The sequence below is a fragment of the Cetorhinus maximus genome, chromosome 23 (genome assembly GCF_964194155.1).
Source record: "Cetorhinus maximus chromosome 23, sCetMax3.hap1.1, whole genome shotgun sequence".
NCBI lineage: Eukaryota > Metazoa > Chordata > Chondrichthyes > Lamniformes > Cetorhinidae > Cetorhinus > Cetorhinus maximus.
The window spans coordinates 35,736,856-35,763,278 of NC_135901.1; the positions used below are offsets into that span (position 1 = coordinate 35,736,856).

Below are 26,423 nucleotides of genomic sequence, written 5' to 3' on the forward strand. Positions count from 1 at the left end.
CTCTAAATTGTAGGTGGATGGTGAAAAACAGTCAACTCTGAAACAGTTTCAGTTTTCAACTTTAACCTCTCCTGCTGGAGCCTGCAGCTGGAAAGATATCAGAAACACTGGAGTCAGAGAAAAATCTCCCAGTTGAGGAAATACCCGGGGAGTGGGATGATGTCACTGTGTAATTGTCGATGTGTGATGATGTCACAGTGTAATTGTCACTGTGTGATGATGTCACAGACATGAACAGAGAACATCTGGGTCTGTGCAAACCAGTGATCACCACACATTATGAAGGATGTAAGGGTCCTTGAGAGGGTGCAGAGGAGATTGACCAGAATGGTTCAAGGGATGAGGTGTTTTAATTGTAAGATTAGGTTCCAAGAAACTGGGGTTGTTCTCCTTGGAATAAAGGAGCTTGAGGGAAGATTTGATGGAGGTGTACAGGATTATGAAAGGTAGTTAAATAAAAGCTGTTCCCATTAGCTGATTATGAAAGGATTAAGGGACAGAGTTTTAAGATTTTAGGCAAGGTCCACAAGGGGGATGCCAGCAAGAGATTTTTTACCCAGTGACTCGTAATGACCTGGAACATGCTTACATTCAAAGGCTGATGATATTCAGGTCCTGGTGAAACAAGTGACTTTCAGATTTTGATGTGTTTGGTTTGAGTTTCTCGTCTCCCTCCTCTTCTAACATCCTGTAAATAGAGTTCACAAAACCCATCACTGTCAGTCCAGGACTGAAATTCAGAAAGAACAAACATTTCTCTCAGTTTCAGTTTGCTGTGTGTAAATCCTCCCCTTCCAACCCCCTGTAAATGGAGTTTCCAAAATCCATCCCTGTCAGTCCAGGATAGAAATTCACAACATTCCTCCTGCTCCCTGGACCAAGATGACCGCGCATGCGCCCTGCTGCACATTGCCCCCTATAAAGATGGCGGCCGTTACCCCGGGCCTGGCGAAGAGAAAAATCCAGACATTTTCGGCCCGTTCTCCGCAAACACAAGACCGGTACCTTGTTATTTTAGGTTCTGCGGCCTGCACTGTGCCTTTATGAAGCCTCCCTGCCCACTCCGCTGGCTCCATTCCTCCTCACACACCCACTAACTCTGTTAGTTTGCTCCGCTCGACATTCTCTCACCCGCTCTGAGCAGCTTCAGTCACAGACCAGCACTGCGCATGCTCATCAAACAGACTACAATGCGCATGCCCCAGCGCACAAATAAACGCGCATGCGCATAGCGCTGCTGTTGTGCGGATAGGGCACATTCTTTCCAGCAGCGAATGCTGGGTGGCCTCTCCGCCATTGAAAGACCATATTGTATAACGGGAACCCATGTCGTGTAATCAGAATACGATGCGTGTCATGGGGGCAAGACATAAAATTGTTGAATCAATTGATGTAGCGGCCAAATTGCTCCGGGCTTCACCACAATTCTCCCCTGGTTGTAATGAACAATAGAACAAACCCCTACAGTTAGATCTGATCTCAGTGGAGTCTCAGTAAATGGGGTGAGCTAGTGACTTTTCCCCCCATACATGGAACATTTAAACCATGTCGTGCCAGTATCAATGCTCTGATTGTGGATCAAATCCTTTGAACTTTTAAAGTTGGAGTGTTAACGTGTAGACAAACTGAATAAAGCCCTTTGCACACGTGAAGTATCTGAATGGTCTCCCACCAGCGAGACTGTTTTGCTGTGTCAGTAAGTGGGATGAGAGTGAATCCCTTTCCACTTCCAGCTGGTGAACAATCTGTTTACAGTGTGAGATTACATACACATTTTCAGCTCAGACATGGATCTCAAAATCTACTGGTAACGGGTTCCACATTCTTAGCACTACATAAGAACAAGCAGCAGGAGTAGGCCTTTCATCCCCTCAAGCTTGCTCCGTCATTTAATAAGATCATGGCTGATCTGATAGTCATCTGAAATCTGTACCCCACCTATCTCCGATAACCTATCACTCCCTTGCTTGCCAAGAATATATCCACCTCTGCCTTAAAAATATTCAAAGACTCTGCTTCCCCAGCCTTTTCAGGAAGAGAGTTCATAAGTTTCACGACCCATTGAGAGAAAAAAATTCGCCTCATCTCCGTTTTAAATGGGTGACCCCTTATTTTTAAACAGCCATCCCGAGTTCTAGATTCTCCCACAAGAGGTAACATCCCATTCACATCTGCCCTGTCAAGTACTCTCATGATCTTATATGTTTCCCTAATCAGGAAAGGAAAAGAAAAGTACTGCAGTTGCTGGTTATCTGAAATAAAAACAGGAAATGCTGGAATTCTCAGCAGATCTGGTAGTGACTGTGGAGAGAGAGACATCGTTTTCATTTCAGGTCTGTAGCCTTTCATCAGAACTGCACAGCACCTGAAATGTTAATTATGCCTCTCAATCCAAAGATGCTGCCAGATGTGTTAAGGGAACTCAAGAAGAAAATGAAAATCCACTTTGAGGAATGGAATCCTAGGGGAATGAAGGGTGAACTGTCCGACTGACCAGAGACAGTCAAGGTACCTTTCCCTTCTTTCAGACGCTGGAACAGTGACTCTGATGTTATCAGTGAAATTAACTGATTTGAGACATTGAAAGGATTCTCGTTACTGCACATCAGGAATTCAAACCTAATATCGGCTTCGGGACAATCAGAATACTTGGTAACAGACAAGACAGCGAAAGGCTTGAGTGGAGACGGCACCGGTTGTAGGAAAGCTGGTTCCCGGTGACATGGATGTGTCTGCAGTGGGTGGGATCAGACTGTTTCCATGTATCCACAATGAATGTCTCACCCTTTATTTTGGAAGAGTAAAACTGATAGAGCGGGATAGCCATCTGGGTAGTGGCAATCTGAACATTAGACTCACTGACACTCTGGTTTGGATACCTTGTCAGTTAGGTTTGTGTAAGTGTCTGTGGTGCAATTGGTCAGCGTGTTTGCCTGTTAACTGAAAGGTTTGTGATTCAAGACAACCCAGGGGGGTGAAGATTTTTATTGTTTTTCCCCCTCATCAGCAATCATTGTCACACAGTCCCGGATTGTCATTGGGTACTTGGGCTGCAAGATAACATCTTCAAAACGGTGGCAGGTCTTTTGTTGTCCAGTGAGCTCCCACAAAAACAGTTTCTTTTTAAAATTACTTTTTCTGTCAAATACAATGAGAAAAGATTTGGACCCACTATGTACCTTCATCTAACCCATTAGAAATCCATGAAATTATTGGAATCAAACGAACCCATCAATTATTCTCTCTTCCTCAGCTCCACAGTGAGTGAGACAGGGAAAAGCAGAAAAGCAGCAATATTCCGGCCCCACACTCTCCAATCACCCGCTGCCAGCAGAAAGCGGCGACTGCAGCTTCAATCAGCGGGTTACTGCCAATCCCTGGGACACAAGATACTCCAGCCCGGGCCAAACCTCTCAATACACCGAGCACAGGCTCAGGAAAGCGCAGGTAGATTATATCCCGGTCACTAAACCTCCGAGCAGCATTTACAGAATTCCCAAGTGAGTGAGTCACAAATAAAAGTCACACAAACTTTCTAATTCTTTTCACTGTAAAATTCCTTCATTTTATTGAAAAGCTGACTGTTGTGAATCTGAAAATGAGCACCATGGGATTTGTGTTACCGAGTGACTTGTTTTCCATTGTTTGACCATCAGGCTTGTAATTCAATTTGTGTTGGATAATGAAGTGAACCTAATTTCAAAATGAGGACACAAAGCAGGTAAACATTAAATGCAGGAGAAAATCCTGAGTAAAATGGATCACAGTATTTGGAAGGAGGTGCAGCTAAGAAGTGGAAGGTGTGAATGATGTTACTGATGATTGAGAGGAATGTATTGCAACCTTGGGGCTTTTGTAGGCCGATTACATCCCACACTTTAAAAATTCCGACCAAGCTGAATATCAGGTGGAAAGCAACAGGTTTATCCATGTATGTTGGGATACGAAACTGTTTTTCACATTCCTGGCTAGCTCAGTCAGTAGAGCATAAGACTCTTAATCTCAGGGCTGTGGGTTCGAGCCCCACGTTGGGTGCTGTAATAGTTTAAAAATCTGATGAAGAGTCCTACTGTCTGGAAGCATTGACTCTGTTTCTCCCTCCAGCTGCTGAGTTTTTCCAGCATTTTCTGTGTTTGTTGCTGATTTCCATCATTCGCAGTAATTTGCTTTTTTCTTTTTACTTTTAAATCTTGTTGCTTTAAAAAAAACACCAACTAATCACTGCGGCTCCTGTGAAACTTACAAGGCAGACATTCACCACTGAAAGCAACTGAAACGCATCAAACTGTCGCATTTCTTCCTGCTTCTGTCCCTGTCTCGCCCCCAGCTCCCTCTGTCCATCCAGCTCCCAGGTCAATTAGCTGCTCGATGCAGACACAGCCAGTTGGTGGGAATGGGTAAAACACGTGGGTAAAGAGACACCTGGATTTCATCTTCCTGGTTCTCCCAGATACTGATTACAGGAACGTGCCCAGTGTCGAGTATCCACAGTCACTCCCCTCCCAGTTGTTCAGCTTTTGAATTGATTTTCACACTGGGTTTCAATGTGAAGAAAGCAGAGCTGTGATAAGCTTATATTGTTCAGCAGATGTAGTGCAAGAAGGTACATAACAGGCTGATGGTAACAGTGCTCTTTGGACGCGGTGAGCTCCAGTGAAGGATTGGCACCATTAATGTGTCGCTCAATTACTCTCGTGACAAATCTCGTGCTGGAAATGATAAGAAAACTCACTGAATTTGCTCCGTGTTTTGGTTTCAAAAGAGCCAAATACAAGGTAAGAAAGTACATCTCGCTCGAGTGGGTTATAAAATGTTAGAATGACCCGTGCTGTTGGGAAACATAAAATTATAGAAAGTTACAGCATAGAAAGAGGCCATTCGGCCGGGCGTGCTGCTTTCAAAGAGCAGTAGTGATTGGTTGATCCATCAGGAGTGATATTTGTGCCAGTGCAAACAGGAGACAGCAAAATTCGTTCTTCTCCCACCCATATTTTGCCTCACGCCAAAATTTCTATACTCAGTGCTTTGCAACCAGCCCTTCTCTTCTCCTTTTCCTTCATTCCCTCACTCCACTTGACCCAAGTGTGATGTTTTCCAGCTCTTGAGATTCCCTTAAACTCTCACTCCTCTGATTCTGGTGGAGATTTTAAACGTTTCCAATCAATAAATAATCAACACTCATTCCAAAAAACTCAATAATTCGACATTCCCTGACCGGGAATCGAACCCGGGCCGCGGTGGTGAAAGCGCCAAATCCTGACCACTAGACAACCAAGGAAGTTGGGCTAATGTTTTTCGGTTCGGCTTATCTACGCTGCTTTTGCCTATTGTTTTCCAGTTCAGATCTCTTTCACCTCAAAACTGCCTGTTTCGGTTCATGATAAACGACTTCTTCAGCCAATGAAAATAACGGTTGCTGTGAGCTGGAACATGAAATTGACAGTGAGGTGAAATCGCCCACAAGCTGCTCATGCGCAATTTTCAATTTCCAAAACCCTCCATCCAATTCGCTGTTGGTCCAATGGAAGCACTGATTTCCAGTCACTGGACATCAGGGAAACTACCAATAAGGCTTGACATTTGGATTATGGAGGCAACGTTTGACATTTTTTTTTTTCATTCCTGACCTCCTCCAGAAACAACGTTCTCCGACCAAATGGTCTGTTTAGGTTGAACACAAGCGACTTCTTAACCAACGAGAAGAACCATTGCTGTTAGCTGGAACATGAAATCGATACTTTCCTCCTTTAAGACAGTTCTTAAAGCCTCCGTCTTTGACCGAGCTTTTAGTCATCTGACCGAATATGAGGCTCGGTGTCACACTTTGTAATATAATGATCCTGGGGAACGCCTTGTGACGTTTCATTAGGTTAAGGCGCTTTATAAATATAAGTTGTTGTTGTTGTAGGATATATATAGAAAGGGCCAATCTCCTGTTTTATCTTTCATGCTGATACTTTTCTCTGCGACATTTTAACATGAATTCACACAACTAATGTGAATCAAGTTTGCGGCGTTATAAACGTTTTAACCCCCTCAGGGAACTGAACCACATTGACAATCACAGAGAAACAGACACAGAGATATACACCGAGAGTGACAGAGGTCTAAGGAGAGACACACACCCAGAAAGCAAGGGTGTTATCAACTTGGCTCAGTGTTTGTTCCATTTCCGAAAGCAAATTTCCTGAATGCTGACAAATGAATGGGAATCAGAAAACACGGACGTATTTGGATGGGTTTCCTTCTAATTAACTGATAATTCGTTTGGTTAAAATCAACAATGATGAAAACTTTAGTCAGCAGGATTCCAACCCTTGTGTTCATATTTACAACAAACGTTAATTATCGAACTTTCACTCACTTAAATAAACAAGCTTGGAAAATACTCTTGCCAGGTTTCAAACCGCAGCTCCATCATATGTGAAGCGAATATGACCCCACTCGTCTCTATAAACCCTGCGCTGTAAAGATCCTAATGGAGCTGTCTGGAATGTTAAACGGTGACGTCACGAGCAGCACTTTGGGTCTTTGTTTTGAAGAAATGGAATTCGGCTGTTCTCATTAGGAATGCTGGAGACAGACTGATCAACAATGTCATCATCAAATGGCACAGAGCAGTAAGAGGACCTTCCACCCATGCTGTCTATGTCAGTTTTGTACAAAGAGCTTTATAATTTATGACAATTTACTTATCTTTCTCCTTAGCCCTGCACAATTCCCATTTGGAAATTCGGTGTTAAGAAAACCAATATTGAATGCTTCAGCTCGTTCCTCACCTGAGCCAATACGTCAGACTTGCTCCAGGCACTGACGTTTGCAGTGAAGGAGAACAAAGCAATATAATTTGCAGGCTAACCTGGATCTTTTTTTATTCATTCACGGGATGTGAGATTCGCTGTCAAGGCCAGCATTTGTTGCCCATCCTTAACTGTCCTTGGGAAGGTGGTCTGCCTTCTTGAACCACTGCAGTCCATGAGGTGTAGGGACATCCACAGTGCTGTTAGGAAGGGAGTTCCAGGATTTTGACCCAGCGATAGTGAAGGAACGGCGATATATTTCCAAGTCAGGATGGTGAGTTACTTGAAGGGGAACTTCCAGGTGGTGGTGTTCCCATGTGTCTGCTGCCCTTGTCCATCTGGCTGGTAATGGTCATGGGTTTGGACACTGGTGTCTCAGGAGCCTTTGTGAATCCCTGCAGGGCATCTTGCAGATGGCACACACTGCCGCTACTGTGCGTCAGTGGTGAAGGGAGTGAATGTGGTTGTGGTGCCAGTCAAGTGGACTGCTTTTCCCTGGACAGTATCCAGCCACTTCAGTGTTGTGGGGGCTGCCCTCATCCAGGCAAGTGGGGAGAATTCCATCACACTCCTAACTTGTGCCTTGCAGATGGTGGACAGGCTTTGGGAGTCAGGAGGTGAGTTACTTGTGGCACGATTCCTTGTGTCTGACCTACTCTTTTAGTCACAGTGTTTATATGGCCCGTCCAGTTCAGTTCCTGGTCAATAGTAACCCCCAGGATGTTGATAGTGGGGCATTCAGATATGGTAACGCCATTGAACATCAAGAGCGATGGTTGGATTCTCTCATGTTGGAGAAGGTCATTGCCTGACACTTGTGTGGTGCAAATGTTACTTGCCACTTGTCAGCCCAAGCCTGGATATTTCTCACGCCTTGCTGCATTTGGACATGGACTGCTGCAGTATCTGAGGAGTGTGGCATGGCTGAACATTGTGCAATCATCGGCAAACTTCCCCACTGATTGACCTTCAACAACAACAATCATCTTCCTTTGTGCTAGGTATGACTCCAACAAGGGGACAGTTCCCCCTGATTCCCATTGACTCCAGTTTTACTAGGGCTCCTTGATGCCACACTTGGTCAAATGCTGCCTTGATGTCAAGGGCTGTCACTCTCACCCCATCTCTGCAGTTCCGCTCTTTTGTCTATGTTTGAACAAAAGCTTTAATGAGGTCAGGAGCTGAGTGGTCCTTACGGAACCCAAAAGGGGCATCAGTGAGCAGGTTATTGCTAAGTCAGTGCCGCTTGATAGCACTGTTGATGACCCCTTCCATTACTTTACTGGTGATGGAGAGTAGACTGATGGGGCGGTTATAGGCCGGAGTGGATCGTTCTCACTCTTTTATTCCCAGTTTGGCCGGAAGAACGAGGAGAGACAGGATAAATTGCAGGGTTTCAGGGAAAAGGTTGACAAGACGGGCAGAAAGACCACTTTCGCTGCTGTAACCATTGTATGAATTCATATAAATAATGCAATAATTGGAGCAGCTTCTGTAGTCGTGGCCGAGTGGTTAAGGCGATGGATTAGAAATCCATTGGGGTTACCCTGCGCAGGTTCGAATCCTGCCGATTACGTTTTCCAGTACTTCTGGTTTTAACAGCGCGCAGACAGAACTAATTATCGTTTGAATCGAGGAAAAGAGATCCAAACACATCCGTGGTCTCTTATTTCCATTCATTTGTCGGCCTTCTGCAAATCTCCAGTCGGAACTGGAAAAAAAAAATAGCCAATTTAGTGACATGATTCCACTCTGGTATTTGCCTCTCTTTAGGCCTCTGTCAGTCTCGGTGTAAGTCTCTGTTTGTGTTCCTCTGTGTGGGTCAATGTGGTTCAGTTCCCTGAGGAGGTGAGCACATTTTTAAGAACACAAACTGTATTCACATTAGCTATGCAACTTCACATTACAATGTTATAGTGAAAAATATCAGGATGGAAGAGGCAAGAGGAGTTTGTCTCTTTCTATGTATGGACTACAACAACAACTTATATTTATAAAGCTCCTTTTACCTAATGAAACCTTCACAAGGCGTTCCCCAGGATCATTATATAACAAAGTGTGACACTGAGCCACATAATCGGTCAGATGACTAAAAGCTGGGTCAAAGGGGGAGGCTTTAAGAACTGTCATAAAGGAGGAAAGTATCGATTTCATGTTCCAGCAAACAGCAATGGTTCTTCTCATTGGCTGAAGATATCATTTGTGTTCATCCGACGCAGACCATTTGGCCAAAGAAAATTGTCTCTGGTGAAAGAGATCTGGAATGAAAAAATGCCATAAGCAGCCTGCATGTGTCAAACTGCTGGGTTAGTGGTTAAAATGCTGCAATTTTATCGGTACAGCCTGCGATCGATTCCTGGTTAGGGAGTTGAAATTTATTCCTCCTGGGCGAGCCGTTCAAATCAATGTGATTGATTTGCTGGTTGACAATAACACAGTAAAGCTCTGCTAGAATTGGTGGAGTGAGAGTGGAAGTTTCACATCAGAGCTGGAAATGTCACAAGGGCAAAACTCGGGAATAAATCCAGAGTCGGAGTGAGGGGGTGAAAATAAAAGAGAAGGACTGTGATAGTTTACAAAGCACTGACTATAGAGCTGGTGGTGCAAGGCAGAATATTATTCCTGTATTACCCATGTCACATGTAGCTCTAATTCCCTGATTTATCCCATGCCCAACATTCCCACTACAGTTTGGTGGCCTATAAACAACTCCCACCAATGTTTGCTGCCTCTTGCTGTTTCTTAGCTCCACCCAAACTGACTTTACATCTTGATCCTTCAATCTAAGATCCTCTCTCACTAATGTACCGATCTCGTTCCTTATTAACAGCGCGACCCCGCCTCGTTTCCCTTTTTGCCCATTCTTCCTAAATGACGAATATCTTTGAATATTCAGATCAACCAATCACATTGTTCTTTGAAAGCAGCACACAGGGCCGAATTGCCTCTTTATTTGCTGTAACTTCCTGTCATTTTATGTTTCCTAACACCACGGTTAAGATGAACTTTTTTATCTTCCATGTGATGCTTTGAATTCAAGACAATAAGCAAATTCAGCGAGTTTTCTTATCATTTTTAGCACAAAATCTGGAACTGGACTCGTTGAACGACACTTAAATGGTCTCAATCGTTAGATGCAGCTCACCAAGTCCCAACAGGCACTGTGAGCATCAACCTGTTATATACATTCTTGCTGTACATCTTCTGAGCTATAAGCTGATCACAGCTCCACTTTCTGCACATGGAAAGACAGTGTGAAAATAAGCACAATTTCAAATCTTAACACGTGCATATTTGTGATTTTCTGTGTGTGTCAATGTGGTTCAGTTTCCCATTTTTACCACCCAAACACTATCCATGTTCGTTCTGTGGCTTCATATTATATGATACAGAAAGAAAAAGAACCATCAGTTTTAAAAGGTGCAACTTCTCTCTTTTCTTTGAGTGAAGACTGTTCAATAACTAAATGTCCGGTTCTTACAAAGTGGAGGATGATTGAAGTTTTCACATGATCTTCTTAAGTAGCTGAGGACACTCGAGGGGCCGAATGGCCAATTCCTGATCATAATCTTTTATATTGTAATTCAGTGCCAATGTTGGTTAAGGCAATGTTTGTGTCTAATCTGAATGTGGTAGTGAGGCCGAGCGGGATCAGCCGCTGGTTCAGGTTTCAATCTCTCTGTTCATTTGGGCTTAATTCCCACCGCTGCCAAACTTTCTGGTGGTTTGTTATTTGAGACGCTTCCAAAAGATCCTCCGTGCGGTGAAGGGGCAGCTGAGCTGTGCAGTGTTGTATTTCAGTTGGAAGAATGAGGAGAGACAGTGTAAATCCCAGGCAGACTGGGAAAAGGTGGGACAATGGCACGGACTGGAAGACCTTCATTCACTGGACTCCCTGTATTCATTCTATTATTTTAAACAAACAACATGCAGCCTTTACCCAGTTGTCCTGACCGAGTGGTTCAGGCGTTTGTCCACATGGTTCGAATCCTGCCAACTCCCCTTCTTCTCGTAAGATAAAAGCAAAAAACTGCAGATTCTGGAAATCCAAAACAAAAGCAAAAATACCTGGAAAAACTCAGCAGGTCTGGCAGCATCGGTGGAGAAGAGCACAGTTAACGTTTCGAGTCCAAATGACCCTTCAAGAAGCTGCCAGACCTGCTGAGTTTTTCCAGGTATTTTTGTTTTTGTTCCCCTACTTCTCGTTCCTGATTGACACAAACTGTCTGCAGAATAAATTATCTGTCAAACGAAAAAGAAAACCACCCAAACACCCCCGCGTTTCTTACTTCTGTTCATCTGCAAACATTCACTACATTTGGACCCTAAAATGGAACAATAATTGGCCAAGTTGGTGACATCCTTGCTTTCTGGGTGTTTGTCTCTCCTTTGGCCTCTGTCATTCTCGGTGTATATGTCTGTGTATGATCCTCTGTGTGTGTCAATGTGGGTCATATTCACTTCATCAACTTGATTCACATTAATTCTGCAGCTTCTTATTAAAATGTCAAAGAGAAAAATAAATGAACAATGCAAGAGGAGTTTGCAATGCTGGGAGGAGGTGCAGCTAAGAAGTGGAAGATGTGAATGATGTTATTGATGATTGAGAGGAATGTATTGTAACCTTGGGGCTTTTGTAGGTCGATCACCTTCCAAACTTTGAAATTCAGAACAAGCTGAGGCTCCAGGGAGGAAGCAACATTGATTGCCCTGAATTTTCGCATAGGAAACAACACATGTGCGTGCCTGGCTAGCTCAGTCAGTAGAGTATGAGACTCTTAATCTCAGGGTCGTGAGTTCCAGCCCCACGCCGGGTGTCATCTCTTTTTAAAGCTTTGCTGCTTTCATGGGTGATCCCCAGCTCTCCATTCCTCCAGCAGTGTCACCACTCAAACTGAGTCTTTCTCCATTTTTCTTTGTTAGTATCACAGCTGCTGGTTTCTGAATGAAAACTATCCTCCCCTTCACTGGAAGTCAGAGAGTTTCGTGCTTCAGATTTGTTGCTTTGCCTGCCGCAGCCTAGGCTCACCTCCTGATCAGGGGAAAACTTTTTTTCTTACCGCTGTGTGAACTGTCATAATGCACAGGAATTCTTCGTGTAAACTGTTAAAACGAACCTGAAATTTAATGTATGGAAGTGTGAAGATATTCATGTTGGTCGGAAGAATGAGAAGAAGCAACATCACATAAACTGTACAATTCTAAAGGGGTTTCTCCATTACACAGCGAGTGGTTAGGATCTGGAATGCTCTACCTGAGAGCGTGGGGGAGGCAGATTCAATCGCGGATTTCAAAAGAGAATTGGACAGAAAATGCAGGTCTCCGGGGAAAAGGCAGGGGACCATAACATTCTAACATGAAGTTGCACAACTAATGTGAATGAAGTTTATGATGGTAAAAATGTGTTCACTCCCCTCAGGGAACTGAGCCACGTTGACACACACAGAGGAACACACACAGACATACATACCTTGAGTGACAGAGGCCCAAGGAGCCACACACACACTGAAATAAGGATTTCACCAGCTTGTCCAATTATTGTTCCAATTCAAACTGCAGATTTGGTGAATGCTTGCAGATGAACGGAAAAGAGGAAACGTGGAACTTAAGCAGGAGAAACACACGGGAATGTTTGGAAAGTTTTTATTCCATTTCACCAATAATTAATTTTAATTCTGGATTCACCTAAAATAAGGAGCAGCAGACAGCATTCAAACCTACAGGGGGAGAGTCGAATAGATTTCAAATCTAATGTCTTAACCATTCATCCACGATTACAGTCTCGCATCAATTTTAATCTTGTTCATATGAAATCACAGATTTATAACAGGGAAAGAGGACATTCGCCCCCACATATTCCCAGTCACCTTGCAATTCATACTGTGTCTCCTTGTTCTTCCTGCCAAGATGAAGATCTTATTACATCGACGGCCGAGAGCCGATGCTCAGGTGAAGTGACTGAAAGAACAAATCAACTGAAACTTCGAATCGAACCCACGAAGAGAACAGAGCCCAAACAAAACACCTTAACCCAGCCGGCCACGGTACCACTATCAAAGGTAAACTAACCATTGCCTTGGGTGGTAACAGCTCCAAAATAGAACATAACAAACAGGAGCTGGGATTGACCATTTTGCACCTCGTGTCAGAGAATCAGAGCTAAGGCTACACACAGATGGAGGCCATTCGGCCAGGGTCATAGAAACAAAAGACTCAGGGGCAGGAGTAGGCCATTCAGCCCCTTGACCCTGCTTCACAATTCATTGAGGTCATGGCTGATCTGGTTGTGGTCTCAACTCCACCTTCCTCTCTGCCCCCCATAACCTTTGACTCCCTTGTCTGTCGAAAATCTGTCTAATTCAGCCTTGAGACAATTCAATGACCAAACCTCTGATGAAAATAAGTCCACGGGCTAATGACCCTCTGAGAGGAAAAAATCTCCTTAACTCCATCTGAAAAGGGAGATCTCTTACTCTTCTGGAAACTAACTGACCTGGTTCCAATCCCCCACCTTTTCCCCGGAGACCTGCATCTTTTGTCCAATTCTCTTTTGAAATCCGTGATTGAATCTGCCTCCCCCACACTCTCAGGTAGTGCATTCCAGATCCTAACCACTCGCTGTGTAACAGAGAAACCCCTTTAGAATTATCGGCTCCGGGACAACCAGAATACTCAGTGACAGACAAAACACCGAAAGGCTCGAAGGGAGATGGCTCCGGGTGTCGGAGAGCTGGTTCCCGGTGACATGGATGTGTCTGCAGTGGGTGGGATCAGACTGTTTCCATGTATCCACAATGAATGTCCCACCCTTTATTTGGGAAGAGTAAAACTGATAGGGAATAATTGTCATTGCAGTCACGGCAATCTGAAGCTTTCTCTCGCTGAGCCATTGGTTTAGGATATTTTACAGAGTACAGATATTTTCATTAAGTCTTCGGCTGTTAACTGAAAGGTTGGTGGTTCAAGACCACCCAGAGACGAAGCTGGCACTGTTTGCTCCCCATCATCACTCACTAACGCTCTGGTTTATTCTGGGGCCCTGAAACCACAAAAAACATCCCCCACCCCCACATTGAAAACTCGGCTGTCACCCACTGTGTTCCCACACCAAGCTCTGTTTATGGATATTCATTTCAGATATAACAAAGAATATGAACGATCATGTACCCCCATCTAAATCAATAGAGATCTAGGAGACTATTGGATTGAAACAAATCCATCAATTAATCGCCTCTTCCTCAGCTCCACGGTGAGTGAGACAGTAAAAAGTAACAATATTCCAGCCTCGCACTCTCCAATCATCCGCTGCCAGTGGAAACATCTTATTTTGTTGAATGTTATCTTCAGAAATGGTGAAGAGTGAATCTAATGTGACTGCAAGATCCTGCATTCAGTTCGTATTCAACAACAAACAGGAATGGGAGAGATACAACTTCTCCACACAACTGGGAGATAATGTTTTTCCCTCGCATGGAGATAACCACTACAATACAGAAACAACGGGCAGAACCACAGGAGACTGACTAAGAATATCAAACTGTGCAGTCTTACTGCACTTCCAAACCCTGTTTTGTGGAAGTACAATTCAGCTGAAAAACACAGCCGTGCGGCAGGGAAATTGACCTGACATTAGAATCATAAAATGACACAGCACATCAGCAGGTCATTCAACACTTCACACATGTGCGAGCTATCTTAATGCAATTCGTCTGATTTATTGTCTCTTTCTCATAACTGTGCCTTTTGTAGAAAGTTATTCAGAGCCTGGGGAAGTACCAATGTCACATGGCTGTGAGATAATGTATTCGGCTATTATTTGCCAACAAGTGGGAATTGTGCAGCTTCTCACAATTAGATGATTCAGTTTTGATAATATTTTTGCCAGCTTTCGAGCTGGTGACCTTGCACATGTGAAGCGAATGTGATAATCACTATTTGTTTCTTTATTCATTTATGGGATGTGGGCATCGCTGGCTAGGTCACTACACCACAGAAACAATTTGCGAGAAAAAGCCAAAGGGACTTGTATTGAATTTCAAACCGTGTAGACCTGCTGCACTGCAAACTCCTGTTTTACAGGAATAGAATTGGGGTGGGACATTTTGGAATGTTGCAGAGAAATTGATCTTATTGTAAATTGACACAGCTCATTAGGAGGCCATTCGACCCTTTGGGCGTGTGCTTTCTTCAAAGAGCTATCCACTTAGTTCCAATATCATTCTCTTCCTTCATAACCCTGCAGATTTTTTTTCCATTTCAAATAATTGTCCAGACCCCTTTTGAAAACTCTGAGTTAAGAAAAACAATATTGAAAGAGGTGCAGGAGCTTCTGCAGTGTCCATGCTCAGTGTGTGAAAATTAACAAAGTTTCCCTGACCCAATGACATGGAGAATTGAATTGGGGATTCATATGTTGTCTTCGGAATAAAAAGAAATATTTATTTATGCAATTGATTTCCTATTGAATATTTGAAAGAAGTTTATTCTGATCAAGCATCTCCTCATTTTTCTCAGTCGATATATACAATCTATTCCTCTTGCTATACAACCTGTGACAGAGGCTGTTATAGAAAGGTTTGCCACAGTTATACGAAGCCCTCGTTAGATCACACCTGGAGGGCTGTGTATAGTTCCGGGAACCGCGCCTTATAAAGGATCAATATTGGTCTTGGAAACAGGGCAGAGCTGATCCAGCAGAATGTCAGTTCTGGAGAGTAAGTGGACATTCTCCCCTCCGCAAATTGAGGTCATCCAAAACTGCTGCCCGTGTCTTCACTCACAGCAAGTCCCATTCCCCTCTCACCCATCTGCTCACTGACTGACATTGGCTCCCGGTCAAATAATGTATCTAATTCAAAATTTCTTATCCTTGTGTTCAATTCCCTCCTTCTTCTCGACCCACCCTATCTCTGTGATCTCCTCGAACCCCACAAGCCTCTGAGACACCTGTGCTCCTTTAATTCTGGCCTCTTGTTCCGAATCAAAATCGCTCCATCACTGGAGACAATGGTTTCATTTAACGAGGCCCTGGAATTCCCTCTCTAAACCTCTCTGCCTCTACCTCACTTTCCTCCTTTAAGACTCTTCTTAAAACCTACCTCTCTGAGCAAGCTTTTGGTCTTCTGGCCTAACATCTCCTTATGTGTGTCAGTGTCAGGCTCCGTTATAGAATAATCTGTGAACCATCTTTGGAGGTTTCATTAAAGGTGCTATCTAAATATAAGCTGTTATTGTAATGGGGCACGCAGAGAACGAGAAAAGTTCCTCTTGTACCTTTCACCCTGATATTTTTTGATCTGAGGTTGTGCAACTAATGTGAATAAAGTTTGTTCTGTTCAAAATGTGTCCATTCCCTTGCGGAACTGAACAACATTGACACTCACACAGACAAACGGAAAGAAGAAACCACAGGAGTGTTTGTCTGTTTTTGATGTCGTTTATCCAATAATTAATTCCACGGGCATCTTATCAAAATCAGGAATGATGAGAACTGGAGCTCGTAGGATTTGTACCTCTGTGTGGAGACCCCACAGGATTCCAACCCCATCCCCTTATCCACTCCGCTGTGAACACAGGACTGACACTGACGGTCATTCAGCATGTCACTCACATGCCGACTCTCCAGAAGAGCAACTCAACAACTATAATTCCACATCCCGCCTTTACCCATATTTATAACGTCTCCTCGTTCTTCCTGGCAACGTGCCCTAAGGAGAGACAAACACCCAGAAAGAAAGCATCACACCAACATGGCTCCGTTTTTGTTCCATTTCCAACTGCAAGTTTCGTGAATGAACAGAAATTGGAAAACTCCCGAGTGTTTGGATCGATTTGATTCAATGTAACCGATAATTAACTCTGTAGACGCATATATGAGAATAATGAGAAGTGGGAAACCCCAATGGATTTGGGCTCCATCGCCTTAACCACTCGGCCACGACCACTGGCCCTATGCACAGGATGATGTAGTTAGTATAAAATCATATATGGCTACAGCAGAGAAGGAGTACATTGGGCCCATCGTGTCCGTGCTGGCTCTGTGGGAGAGCAACTTAACGAATTCCATAATCCCACCTTTTTCCTCACAGCAATTTATATTGATTCTGTCAATTTGAGTTGGCACTTGTTCAACCTGCTATTCAAGCTGCTCATTTACAACTTTCAATTTCCAAAACCCACCAACATCATCACTGCGGCTCCTGTGAAACTGACAAGGTGACACGGCAGAAATTCATCAGTGATGAGTGGAGATCTAATTGAGGTAAATAAGATGCTAAAGGGCATAGACAAAGTAGAGGTGGAGCGGATGTTTCCCTTGGGGGGCGTTCTAGAACGAGAGGCCATGGTTTTAGGCTAAGGGGCGGTCGGTTTAAATCAGAAATGAGGAGGAATTACTTTTCTCAAAGGGTCGTGAATCTATGGAATTCACTACCTCAGATTGCAGTGGATGCCGGAACGCTGAATAAATTTATGGAGGAGATAGACAGATTTTTAATTAGTAATGGGTTGAAAGGTTATGGGGAGAGGGCGGGAAATTGGAGTTGAGGCCGAAATGAGATCAGGCATGATAGTATTGAATGGCGGGGCAGGCTCGAGGGGCTGAATTGCCTACTCCTGCTCTTAGTTCTTGTCCTCTTTTGTAAGGTACATAACAGGCTGATGATAACAGTGCCTGTTTAAACAGTGAGAGACAGTGAAGGATTGGCACCGATAAAAGTGTCCTTCAACTGGCCTGGTTCCAAAATCTCATTCGAGAAATGACAAGAAAACACACTGAATTTGCTCTATGTCTTGAGTTCAAACGAACAGGATACAAGGTAAGAAAATATATTTCGCTGGATTGGGTTATAAAATGGCAGAATGAGTGTGAAAAAACAACCGGGCTGTTGGGAAATATAAAATTATAGGAAGTTGCCCTTCTCGGTTTGGCGTGCTGATTTGAAATAGTGGCTGCAATTGTTTGATCAGGAGTGATATTTCTGCCGGTTTGAACATCAATTAGAAAAACTTATCCCTTTACCACCCACATTTAGCCTCGCAGCATCATCCCTTTATTCAGCTTCTCCCTCATGCCTTACATCCTATCACTGTCCATCAGTAACAGAAACGGAATGAGGACAACTGCAATTACTGTGGCAACAATCTGAAACTTCAGCTTGTTAATACCAGCTTTAGGTATCTTGCAACTCACCTTGGTACATGTTTCCGTGGTGTAATTAGTTACTACATGTAACAATTGTATGAGAGGTCGGTAGATCGAGAACAGCCAAATATGTTCCCTTTTTACACCCTTGGATATTGACTGCTGCACAGTTCCTGGCTTTTTTATGTGTACTTTCATTGCCAGAAAATATTCCCTAAAATTTGCCAATGCTGCTGTTATCCATTAACTCTTCAGCTAAAAAATATCTTGTTTTCTACCCCAAAATGGGTCATGGAGAAAACGTGGTTGTGACGATACAAACCCGCGTTCAAATTCAGAAATGAGGAAGTACAGTTTAGTTCATAGACTGAAGAATCTGAGGTTGTTCTTGTGAAAACCGAGAAGGAAAAACAGGAATTGTGATTGAGCTGATTAAAATCATGAAAGGTTCAGATAGAGAAATTAAAGAGAAACTGCTTCAAATGGATGAAGGGTCGATGGTGCAAACAGAATGAATTGCAGCCTTGAAAAGGGAAGACGAGAAGGAGGAAAATCTGCAGCAATGTACGGAAAGGGTGCAGATGTGGGACTGGTTTCACAGTTCTTGCAGACACAGTGGGTCAAACCATCTCCTGCTGTGTGTGGAAAGGGTGGGGAAGTGGGACTGGTTGCACTGCCCTTGCAGACACATTGGTCAAGCCGCCTTCTGTGTGGGGAAAGGGTGGGGAAGTGGGACTGGTTGCACTGCCCTTGTAGGCACAGTGGGTCAAACCATCTCCTCCAGTGCTTTCCTGTGACTCCATGATTTGACTCACTTCTGAAAAATGGATTAGACCATTTCAGAAAGTTAAAGTCAATTCACTATTAAGCTCTCATCATAAAATTCATCTCACTTTCATCTTTCATTCACTTTCAGCTGCCAAGACTCCAAGTAATAGAATTCACTCCCTCAAACTCTCCACCTATGTCCACACTCTCTCCATTCCTTTAAGATGCTCCTTAAAACTTACCCCTTTTACCACGTTCCTGGCTACCCATCCTAATATCTCCTTCTGGGTGGGTCATGATCAAACTTTGGGAATGCTCCTGTGAATTGCTTTGCGGTGCTTTATTGGATTAAAGGTCAATCAGTGAAAATTGTTGTTGTTCAGCTCCACACGGTAGGATTGGAGCTGAGGGGACAGAAAGGATCTGGCTCAGTCAGTGGCATTCTGCCTCGTGTGTGGAAGTACAGCTAGGGAGAGATACTTGAACATTTGGGCTCTATTCCTGAGCTGGATGAGTTGTTTTCTCCATGGAGACAATGAAATGTATTAGCAGAGTCAATGCTTGAAGCAGAGACCAGGGCAACATAGAAGAACATGTTAAAAAGGTGATGGAATGACAAGGGGAGAAAGAGCGTGGCAGATTAGCGGGTCTGTGAGATTAGGACTAATTCTGTTGGGGAATCTAAACATAGACTTGTTGGAGGTGACAGTCTGTTTCTGTTTGGTAATACTTCTGAATACTTCTTAAACTTTTGGATGTCAAAAACGCATCAATGGATAAATGGCAGCATGAAATATTGGGTACAGTAGATGAAGCTTCACTAATAAATTAACCTCCCACTATTGTGTGAACCCATTTATCATTCACATGGATTGGGACAGACTTTGGTAAACTGAGATGTCATGGGAATGTGTTAATTATTAATATCACCCATGGCGATTCCAGGTTAAATTACCACCAGGAAATCAGTTACTTAGCACTTTTTGTTTCTTATTCTTATTTTATTTATTTTACTTAGCTCATTTATCAGTCACATGTAGGCCAGATTAGGTGAGGATGGCAAATTTCCTTCCCTAAAGGACATGAGTAATCAGATGTGTTTTTACGAAAACTGATGATAGTCTCATTGTCTAGCTGGTGATTACAGATTTATTAATTGAATTTAAATTCCACCAGCTGCCGTGGTGGGATTTGAACCTGTGTCCTCAGAGCATGAGCCTGGGCCTCTGGATTACTTGTACGGATATCCCGGCTTTAGAAAGACAGCTCGTCCTGAAAACAACCCTAACTTTGCATTCAAAGTAAGAAATCGAACACTAGGTGGTTATTGCACCAATCATTATAAAACAGACCAGCATTTAACTTTACAAATATGCATAAAGTATTGGAGCCAGTGTCCATAAGTTACATGTCAAACATCACACAACAAATGTCACAATGTGTTACTCGTACAAAATCTTAAAAAAAACAATTCCAGCTACTGACCTGGAGCCTGATATTTACAAACAGTTACAACTATCATCTTAGTTGGACTTCTCCATTCAGAGCAGTGGTCTTAAACTGAGGCCAGTTTAACAGTTAAATATTACAAATGTGCTGCAGCCTTCCGAGGACACGTGCGCAATAATTAAGAATATCCAGTTAAGATGGGATGGAAGTCACTTCCATTTAATAAAATGTCTTCCTTTGGATTGTATGAAGTCTGCTTAGCACAAAAAAAATCATCTGATTCTGGAAGGGGGTGAATATAAAGTTCGAGGTTGCTGATTTAAATTTGATTACTTTCTTTGGTTGGCTGGAGTCTTCAAAAGATGGGTTGGAAAACACAGGTGGAGCAGCGCAGGTTAATAAATTAATTAAATAGAAGTGTATTATATCAGCACATGAATAAATATCATGTTTCAGTAAATTTTAAGTAATGTTTTGCTTTCATTTCTCCACTTAAATTATTTGAGCCAAGTTTAATTATTGGCTCTGAAAGGTTGTATCATAATTACAACACTGTGGGTGTACCTACACCACAAGGACTGCAGCTGTTCAAGAAGACAGCTCACTGCCACCTTCTCAAGGGCAAGTAGGGATTGGCAATAAATGCTGTCTCACATTCTGTGCATGGATACACAAAACTGGAAAACTACTAATCATAAATTGAAAACAAGGCTGGGATCAATTGAAATACAGATCTGTAAAAATAATAATTGCAGAAGATGAACCTTGAAATTTAAAAGTAAAAAGCCAAAGCTAGAAGCACTCAGCAGCATCAGCAGCTGGGGGTGCATGATTCATCAGAACTGCTCTGTTCTGTTCCCAACAATGTCTCAACATGAAGCAGAAAACTCTCTTCTCCCTGCTCCCACTGCTCCTCACTGAGTCTGAACTGGGTACAATGTGTCAACATGAAGTAGAAAAGTCTCTTCTCCCTGCTCCCACTCCCCCTCACTGAGTCTGAACTGGGTACAATGCACAAGGAGCCATTACTGTGTCCAGAGTTTTCTAAAATTGTTATTTATAAATAACGTTCAAAGTAGTGTTATGTTAGTTATGTTAGTGTGGGTTATGTTAGAGTGGGTTAACATAACCGTTTAAACTACCCTCTGGGGAGCTTGGACACGTGCTCCCTGCAGACAGGGCATCATTTCACTTCACAAGGTATCATAGGGAGGATTAGCATACTCCCATCCCATAAGCCTTTCCTTCTCATTTCAACATTCTGGCTGATAAATAATGTTTCAATCTGCTGATATAATTTTAGAAAATAAGTTATAACTGATAAACTCAATCCCAGGGGAGAATCTGCAATGCGCTGAAATCAATTCATTTTGCTCACCACAAGTGTGAACAATCTCCACTTGTCCGGGGAGATTCCATTAGCTTTGCGCAGTGGAAGTATTGTAGCCAATGAGGTTTAAACTGAGGCGCAGATTGGACGCTACGTCCAGATCCCTGATGGAAACAGTTAAGGACGCCAAGCTGCAGTCAGAGTGCAGCGTAGATACACATGGTTGTGGCCAGATGGGTCCATCCGTTCCAGGATAGACTTTCTGTTTGTGTCCCGTGCATTTGCAGTCAGATCCACTGACGCCAAGTTGGTGTTTTTCTCTGACCAATGCCTCCTACTGGCTGACTGCCACTTAGAGAAGGACCAGAGGGTGGGCAGGGGGGCATGGAAGCTAAACATGCAACTGCTGACCCCAGAGAACATTGAGGAGCTCAAGAGAGACTACAAAGGTTGGAGAACCGTGAAACCCCTCTTTGAGTCCCTGACACACTGGTGAGAAGCGATCAAGGGAAACATCAAGAGGTTTTTCATCCTCAGAGGCACCCAGAAAGCTAGAAAGGAACAGAGGGAAATGTCCCAACTCCAGAAAAACATGCAAAATCTGCTCTGGCTGCAGTCGATGGGGGTCGATGTCAAGGAGGAACTCCAAGAGGTGAAGAGCCAGCAAGCCTCGCACTTTGCCTCGGAGGCCTCCAAGATCATCTTCTGTTCCAGAGTCCGCTCCGTGGAGCAGGATGAGACGTGCTTACGTTTCTTCTTCCAAAAGGTACACAGAGAGCGCTCTGTGATCAGCAGCCTGAAGGAAGAAGACAGCTCAGTAAAGTCATCACAGTCCGACATTTTGAGGATCAGCAAATCCTTTTATGCCAGATTGTATGACGTGAAGCCCACAGACAGCACGGCCTCCCAGTTCTTCCTGTCCTCTATCATGGAGGTCTTATACGACAGTACACGGGAGAGCCTGGACAAACCGTTAACTCCTGACGAACTGACTAAGGCCCTTGAGTCCTTCGAGAAGAGTAAAACTCCTGGAAGCGATGGCTTGCCGGCGGAGTTGTATTTGGCTCTGGGACCAGAATGGCCCAGACCTGCTAGAAGTGTACGAGAGTATGCTCCTGGCCAGCAGTATGTCCGAATCCATGAGGAAAGGCATTATCACCCTCATCTACAAGCACAAGGGGGAAAGGGAGGAAATTAGAAATTGGCGACCCATTTCACTGTTGAATGTGGACTATAAGATTCTGTCCAAGGTCATCGCCAATCGGGTCAAATCCACTCTAGAATTGGTGATCCACCCCGACCAGACCTGCATTGTGCCGGGCAGGAAGATCTCTGACAGCCTCGCGCTGCTCAGGGATACGATTGCCTATGTACAGGACAGGGGTGTGGATACCTGCCTCATCAGCCTGGATCAGGAGAAGGCCTTTGTCAGAATATTGCACACCTACATGGTGGATGTGCTCTCCAAAGTGGGGTTTGGGGAGGGAATTCGCAATTGGATCCAACTGCTCTACACTAACATCAGTAGCGCAGTCTCAATTAATGGGTGGGAATCAGATAGCTTTCCTATTAAATCTGGAGTCAGGCAGGGCTGTCCTCTCTCGCCTGTTCTTTTTGTGTGTTGCATAGAACCCTTTGCTGAGTCCATCAGGAAGGATCCGGGCATAAGAGGAGTGATGATCCCAGGCAGTGGAGGCACTCAGGTCAGAGCCTCCCTGTACATGGACAATGTCGCCGTCTTCTGCTCGGATCTGCTGTCGGTGCACAGACTGATCCACATCTGCGACCAGTTCGAACTGGCCTCGGGAGCCAAGGTAAATTGTGGGAAGCACGAGGCCATGTTCTTCGGGAACTGGGCTGACTGATCCTTTGTCCCCCTTCACTGTCAGGGCTGATGGCCTGAAGGTGCTGGGGATATGGTTCGGAGGGACCGGGGCATGCGTTAGAAACTGTAAGGAGCGAGTGTCTATGGTGAAAAGCAAACTGGGCATGTGGGAGCCACGCTCCCTCTCCATTGCGGGTAAGAACCTCGTCATCAGGCGTGAGGCACTCTCACTTTTGCTGTACTGCGTGGTGGCGATCACCCGAGCCATCTTCCGCTTTATCTGGAGGTCGAAAATGGATCGTGTCCGCAGGGATGCGATGTACAAGCCTCTAGATAAAGGAGGAAAAAACGTACCCAACATCGCCCTCATACTGATGGCCACCTTTGTTTGTGGCTGCATCAAGCGGTGCGTAGACCCTCAGTATGCAAACACCAAGTGTCACTACATGCTGAGGTTCTACCTGTCCCCGGTGTTGCGAAGGATGGTTCTGGCCACACTGCCATGGAACACTCCAAGTAGTTGGACCGTGCTGTACCACCTGTCCCTGGTGGAAAAATTTATGCAGAAAAACACCTTTGACCACAAGTCCATCAGGCAGTGGTCAGCACGTAACATCTTAGAGGCCCTGAGGGAAAAGGAGAGGGTGGATCCTGTGGGATGGTTCCCCGAGCAGGCTGTCAAAGTCATTTGGCAGAATACGTCATCGCCAGAACTTTCCAACAAGCACCAAGACGTAGCTTGGCTGGTGGTGAGAAAGGCCCTCCCCGTCAGTTCCTTCCTACACGCCAGGAGTCTCACCCCCTCGGCACGTTGCCCTCGAGGTGGCTGTGGTGGGGAAGAGACCATTGTTCACCTCCTTGTCGATTGTGCCTTTGCAAAGAAGGTCGGGAGAGAAATGCAGTGGTTTCTGTCGAGGATCATCCTGAGCAGTCCTGTGACACAGGACTCTGTGCTCTACGGGCTGTTCCCAGGGACACACACCGAGACAAACATCAACTGCAACTGGAGGATCATCAACTCGTTGAAAGACGCTCTTTGGTCTGCCCGAAACTTGTTGGTCTTCCAGTGCAAAGAGTTGCCCCTGACCGAGTGTTGCAGACTGGCACATTCCAAAGTCCAGGACTACATGCTGAGGGACGCACTAAAGCTTGGGGCAGCTACCGCAAGGGTGCAATGGGGAAGGGTCGCTGCCTAAGACCTTTCTGCCACAGTGCACTGAGGGACTGGGAACTGTGTAGAGCCCCTCGGGCTGTACAGCTCAAAATGAATGTCTGCAAATGATTGTAATATTCATTGTTTGTACTGATGCACCTTGTGATACATGTTGTAAAATTGAACCTGATTGTACTTCTGTGATGGTGATTTTGAAATGGTTTGGAATGTTGTTGAAGATATTTTATGAATAAAGTATATTTTTGCAAAAAAAAGTTTAAACTGAGGCGCGATTATTGCTTATTGAAAACTTTTCCCAGTACCCCGCTATGGTGACTTGAAACAAAGTCACTGTTAGCAATTTTTGATAGTCTCTTCGGAGACTGTTTATGTATGTGAAAAGATAGTGAAATAAGCCCAGAGGATTATGTTGTTAATATTCAGCAGGTAAGGCAGCATCGGTGAAGAGGTGAGTTTTCAGTATTTATTGGTTGTGTTGATTAAACTCTGTCAGTGCTGGGGTTACTAATGCTGGTTAGACATATTCATGAAATTGATCCCGTAACACTTGTATCACTAAATATTTTCTAACCATTTACACGTTGCTGCATTTACCTGAGTGAGGGTTCAGCAGCTTTCATTGATTTATGAATCTGTCCCCCTGCTGCCATTTAGCTTCTAATTAGAAAACAATTACATCTCCCATGTACTTACATCTAACCCATTAGAAACCTAGAAAGTTATTGTATTCAAACAAACCCATTAACTATTCACTCTTCTTCAGCTCTGCAGTAAGATAGGGAAAAGTAGAAAGCTGCAATTATCTGGCCCGTCACTCTCCAACAGCCAGCCGGGTAAAGTGGCAATTGCAGTTTCAATCAGCGGGTTACTGGCCATCTATGGGATGCAGATACTGCAACAGGGGCCAAATCTCCCACTGCACCAATCACGGGCTCAGGAAATCGCAGGTAGATGATATCCCATTCACAAAAACCCGAGCAGTATTTACAGAATGCAAGAGTGAGTTAGTCACAAGTAAAAGTAACACGCCGCTTTCTAAATCTTTTCATTGGATGTGTTCATTTCATCTTAAGTTCTGCTCGTGGGAAAATGGCTGAAAGAGAGGTTGGGAAATAACAGCTTGAAACCATAATCCTCAGAGTTGAGTATTCTTGACTATTCGCCTACAGTTTAGAGCTTTTAGTCCTGTTCTCTGTTATCTATGAGAAGTTTCATGGCTCTGGGACTAGTGTGACTCCTTTACTGTGGATCTGAATCCATGTTCATCCATTGCTCTGTTTCATCTCTGCCCTCCCTGATCACCTCTCTGCCATTGTCTAAGTTTCTCTGTCTCTAATGATGCGTGCATTTTAACTATGATTAGGATTTTAATGTTTCTTCTGCCAACTGTGTCTAAATGAGGTTTCCACTGCTGCTCATCCCCTGACCATGTGCTGCTGGCTCACCAGCTTTATCTTCCCACAGTATCTTTCAGGAATTGTTTTTCCTGTGCTATAGTCCATTTCTCATCCACTTTGGCACCTATGTTGACCATCAAATTCTGCCCATCCTGAAATGGTAATTAATTAATTCTATTGTGTAATGGAACGTACCAATGTGTTTCACAGGAGTGTTAGAAAGCAACATTTGACACTGAGACACATGAAGAGATATCAGGGTAGATGCACAAAAGTTTACTGAAACAGGCAGGTTTTATGGATTATCTTAAAGGAGGAAAGTGAGTGGAGAGGCTTTCGGGGGGAAATTCCAGAGCTTGTGGCCTTGGCAGCTGCTGGGGGAGACACGAAAGGTGGAGCAGTTAAAATCAGGAATGCTGAGCAGGTCGGTATTAGAGAAGGGTCGATATCTCAGAGGGTTGTGAGGCTGGAGGAGATTACAAAGGTAGGGAGGGAGAGACCATGGAGGGATTTGAAAACGAGGATGAGAAATTTAAA

The 26,423-nt window shown here is 44.0% G+C and overlaps 3 protein-coding genes and 5 non-coding genes across 8 annotated transcripts in view; 5 read left to right on the top strand and 3 right to left on the bottom strand.

Moving 5' to 3' along the window:
* LOC144697494 (uncharacterized) overlaps positions 1-1,162 on the bottom strand; it is a 29,934-nt gene extending 28,772 nt beyond the window's left edge. Inside the window, exons 1-2 of the mRNA XM_078569500.1 lie at positions 1,006-1,162; positions 590-688 (exon numbers count right to left, since the gene is read on the bottom strand). The gene's annotated coding sequence lies outside the window, so the exon portion shown is untranslated. The remainder of the gene's footprint in view (positions 1-589; positions 689-1,005) is intronic.
* LOC144697496 (uncharacterized) overlaps positions 1-26,423 on the bottom strand; it is a 253,619-nt gene that overhangs the window by 37,462 nt on the left and 189,734 nt on the right. The window lies entirely within an intron of this gene.
* The window catches only part of LOC144697978 (uncharacterized), a 608,842-nt gene that overhangs the window by 10,911 nt on the left and 571,508 nt on the right, over positions 1-26,423 (top strand). The window lies entirely within an intron of this gene.
* trnak-cuu (transfer RNA lysine (anticodon CUU)) lies at positions 3,963-4,035 on the top strand. Its single transcript has one exon. It is a non-coding gene; the product is annotated as a tRNA-Lys (tRNA).
* Positions 5,207-5,278, bottom strand: trnae-uuc (transfer RNA glutamic acid (anticodon UUC)). Its single transcript has one exon. It is a non-coding gene; the product is annotated as a tRNA-Glu (tRNA).
* trnas-aga (transfer RNA serine (anticodon AGA)) lies at positions 8,295-8,376 on the top strand. Its single transcript has one exon. It is a non-coding gene; the product is annotated as a tRNA-Ser (tRNA).
* Positions 11,545-11,617, top strand: trnak-cuu (transfer RNA lysine (anticodon CUU)). The gene has a single exon. It is a non-coding gene; the product is annotated as a tRNA-Lys (tRNA).
* On the top strand, positions 24,709-24,851 carry LOC144698604 (U4 spliceosomal RNA). The gene has a single exon (XR_013580547.1). It is a non-coding gene; the product is annotated as a U4 spliceosomal RNA (small nuclear RNA).